The sequence below is a fragment of the Delphinus delphis genome, chromosome 7, assembly GCF_949987515.2.
Source record: "Delphinus delphis chromosome 7, mDelDel1.2, whole genome shotgun sequence".
In the NCBI taxonomy this organism is placed as follows: Eukaryota; Metazoa; Chordata; class Mammalia; order Artiodactyla; family Delphinidae; genus Delphinus; species Delphinus delphis.
In genome coordinates, this window is record NC_082689.1 from 44,765,079 (window position 1) to 44,769,350 (window position 4,272).

Below are 4,272 nucleotides of genomic sequence, written 5' to 3' on the forward strand. Positions count from 1 at the left end.
TAGTGAAAGCCAACCAGGATGGAATGTGCTACCATGGGAAGTTTCAAATTTCCGGACCACTTGGCCAGTGTATCATAGAGGAGATTTAAGCAACAGATGGGTGGTTGAAACGTGTTTTTATGTTTCTATAAAACAAACAATGTTGTACATGGAGAGAATGCTTGATGACAACTAATGTGAATGCTGGTGGGATTAGGGAGGGTCGAGGCCCTGAACCACAGAGACTGTGGCAGGAATTGCAAGTGGGGTGCCTCCTCTCAGCAGATCCTGGGTCACAGATTGTTAGACCAAAAGACACCCTTGTGGTTTTGTTTTGCCTTTGAGTCTAGATGGAGGGCTTACTCTATGGTGAGTTCATTCATGGTGTCTGATAGACAAAATACCCACAAACTGTTATTTGGGGAAGTAGGTAGAGACATAAAGGGTGAACAGTAGGGTGGTTAAGAGCATGGACTATGAATTTCCCTCCTGCCTCCATATTTACCAGCTATGTGTGATACTGGAGCAGTTATGCAGCTACTCTGTGCTTGTTTCCTCACATGTAAAATGGTAAATGTCAGTAGTACCTACATTATAGGTTGGAGAATCAAAGAAACACAAAAAGTCATGGAAAGAATTAAAAATCATGATAATAGAAAGTTGGCTATATGACTGTTGTCATTTCTAGTTACTGGTTGAAAATATTTGAATTCTATTACAAACTCATTTTTCCGCAGTGTGGTATAAGGAAAATTCCTTTCCTCTCTGACTTCATGTCTCCTGATTATAAGATGGTGACCATATTTACATTAGACAAAGATAGTATCCCATTTAATACTGCCCTTAAGAACTAAGCAAGTCAAAGAATCCTGAAAGATCTTTCTTAGGAAGCAGAGTTCAACAATAATTTTACAAATTTAGGTTTGTATTAGTGCATTAATTCTTAATTTTGAGGCAGTACTGTAGATTAGGTTTTTAAATCAGCAGCAAGGTGTACTGATCTGCCCTACCATCAGGCTTTGTTGGAGCCTCACCTATGTTTTGAGTCTGCTGTCTCTAGAACTCTACCCAAAACTTTTTATTTTTTTATTTTTATATTTCCTCTAACTCATTGTTTAAGGGAGACTTTTTAAAACTTTGGTAGGAAAGAGACCTTTTTGGATGTTAACTGTTTTTATTATTTCTGTGCTGGCAGCCTCACTGATGTTGGGCCTTACTTGTTATTTAGATGTTAGGGGTGTCTGCCATTTTTATCTCTAAGGAAAATGTTCTTCTTGGGTTTTTTTTAATAAATTTATTTATTTATTTTTGGCTGCGTTGGGTCTTCGTTGCTGCACGCAGGCTTTCTCTAGTTGTGGCGAGCGGGGGCTACTCGTCATTGTGGTGCACGGGCTTCTCGTTGTGGTGACCAAGTAAGTCCCCCAAAACTTTTTTTTTTTTTTTTTGCGGTACGTGGGCCTCTCACTGTTGTGGCCTCTCCCGTTGCGGAGCACAGGCTCCGGACGCGCAGGCTCAGCGGCCATGGCTCACGGGCCTAGCTGCTCCGCGGCATGTGGGATCTTCCTGGACCGGGGCACGAACCCGCGTCCCCTGCATCGGCAGGCGGACTCTCAACCATTGCGCCACCAGGGAAGCCCGAAAACTTTTTGTTTTTTTAATAAATTTATTTATTGGCTGTGTTTGGTCTTCCTTGCTGCGCGCGGGCTTTCTCTAGTTGGAGCTAGCGGGGGCTACTCTTCGTTGTGGTACATGGGCTTCTCATTGCGGTGGCCTCTCTTGTTACAGAGCAAGGGCTCTAGGCATGCAGGCTTCAGTAGTTGTGGCACGTGGGCTCAGTAGTTGTGGCTTGCGGGCTCTAGAGCGCAGACTCAGTAGTTGTGGCGCATGGACTTAGTTGCTCCGCACATGTGGGATCTTCCTGGACCAGGAATTGAACCCGTGTTCCCTGCATTGACAGGCGGATTCTATTTATTTATTTATTTATTTATTTATTTATTTATTTAGCGGTACGTGGGCCTCTCACTGCCGTGGCCTCTCCCGTTGCGGAGCACAGGCTCCAGACCCGCAGGCCCAGCGGCCATGGCTCACGGGCCCAGCCGCTCCGCGGCATGTGGGATCCTCCTGGACCGGGGCACGAACCCGTGTCCCCTGCATCGGCAGGCGGACTCTCAACCACTGCGCCACCAGGGAAGCCCCCCCAAAACTTTGAATATAAAATATCTGAGAGGTTTTTTTTTTTTTTTTTTTGTATCTGTAGGTTTCAAGAGCTTCACAGTAATTCTTGATTTAGCCCCCAGCCAGAGCTGGGCTTCCCAGAGCTAGAGAGGAACTCTGCCTCCCAAGCACTCAGATCCTTGGATGCCTCATAACAGATGACAGACTCCTCTGCTGGGATGTTTTTGCAACAGGGAGCACCCTGCCAATTGGCTAGGGAGGTTCATCATGCTTTGCAGTCTATTTATAACTGGGTTTTTTTTGTCTTAAAAAGAGGCCTTTGTGGACTTCCCTGGTGGTGCAGTGGTTAAGAATCTGCCTGCCAGTGCAGGGGACACGGGTTCAAGCCCTGGTCCAGGAAGATCCCACATGCTGCGGAGCAGCTATGCCCATGCACCACAACTACTGAGCCTGCGCTCTAGGGCCCGTGTGGCACAACTACTGAGCCCACATGCTACAGCTACTGAAGCCCGTGTGCCTAGAGCCTGTGCTCGCAACAAGAGAAACCACCGCAATGAGAAGCCTGCGCACCGCAACAAAGAGTCGCCCCTGCTCGCCGCAACTAGAGAAAGCCCATGCACAGCAACAAAGACCCAACACAGCCAAAATAAATAAAAAAGTAAATTTATTTTTTTAAAAAAAGAGGCCTTTGTGTATATGTATTTAACGTATAAGAATGCATAATCTTTTTTTAATACTGAGTTTATTTCACGTGTATATTTTTGTTTCCCCACCATTTCCATTTGTCTGACCACCACTACTACTATGTCCTATCATAACATTCCATACATACTTAAAACCAAGCAAAGGGTGGAGTTCCATCTTTAAAAACTAAACAGACATTTTGGACAACACGTTCTTGGCAATGGAACCTGGACAACATTTATCAGACACGGTAGGAGAAGTTCTCACTCTGCATTATAAAAAGGACAGCCAGATATCAACTGTTACAGAAATGAAATAAGATGGAAAATTTTAACAAACTGTTTAAACTATTTTCTTAAAGAAACTTACTCCACTGCCAGAGATCTTGAGTAGCCTCCTGGTCAGTCATCTGGAAACAATTCTTCACATAATTGCTGAATTTGGCTTCTGCTTTAGGAAGGGAACCACCTTTTTCTATACTTGCTTGCATTTTTGCTTTAATGTCTTCTACAGAGCTAGGTCCTTTTGGTGTTTTAGGAGTTTTTTCCTGATTTTTGAAGGATTCTTGACCTTTTGATCTTGGTGTTGATGGTTTTGAGTCTTTTCCGTTCTGGTTTGATTTTTGTGCATTTTTGGCTGGAGTATCTCGTACAGACCTCTTTACTGGAGCTTTTTCTTCAGCTTCCTCATCATTAAAGTCATCATAACATCGTCATCGTCATCATCATCTTCATCTTCATCAGCAGCAAGTTTTACTTTTTTCTGTGGAAACTTGCTACCACTTCCAGGGGCAGTACGCTTTCTAGGTATACTTAGGAGTTTCACATCCTCCTCCTCTTCATCTTCTGACTCTGCATCTTCCTCCACAGCTACTAAGTGCTGTCTACTAATACACACAGGCCCTGAACCACACTTCAACCATAAGACCACAGGTGGTGTTATTTCAAAGCCCCCAAGGGAAACTGTTGGCTACACAGACATTTTCAAAGTTGCCAGTGTTACTTTAATTGGGCTGCCTTCATAATTCATCTCCTCTGCTTCGACAATGTGCAATTCATCCTTTGCACCAGCCCCTAAACTGACCGTTCTTGAAGATAACTGGTGCTCATTTTCATCATTATCCACCTTACAGTGATAATCTTTGTCGGCCTTTAGTTCACAACTGAAAAGATAGTTCTGGGTCCTCAGGGGGCTCATGTCCATGTCCATCGAATCTTCCATGGGTTGGTGGCACACACTTAGGTGGGAGAGAAGGTGGATGGAGATAAAAGACCACTGTTCCAGGGAACAGTCGAACAGGACAGAATCACACCAGGGAAAAGCAGAATGCATAATCTTTAATTAATAACTGATGGAGCCTCATATGAAGGGTAATAGGTTTTTGCTTTTAAATCTAGCTTCAAATGCTAAATTAACAGTGTGGGCTAACATGCA

At 44.0% G+C, this 4,272-nt stretch overlaps 1 pseudogene; it reads right to left on the reverse strand.

Annotated features, from left to right (window-relative positions):
• Positions 1 to 3,193: 3,193 nt before the first annotated feature.
• LOC132428078 (nucleophosmin pseudogene) lies at positions 3,194 to 4,059 on the reverse strand (annotated as a pseudogene).
• Positions 4,060 to 4,272: the final 213 nt, after the last annotated feature.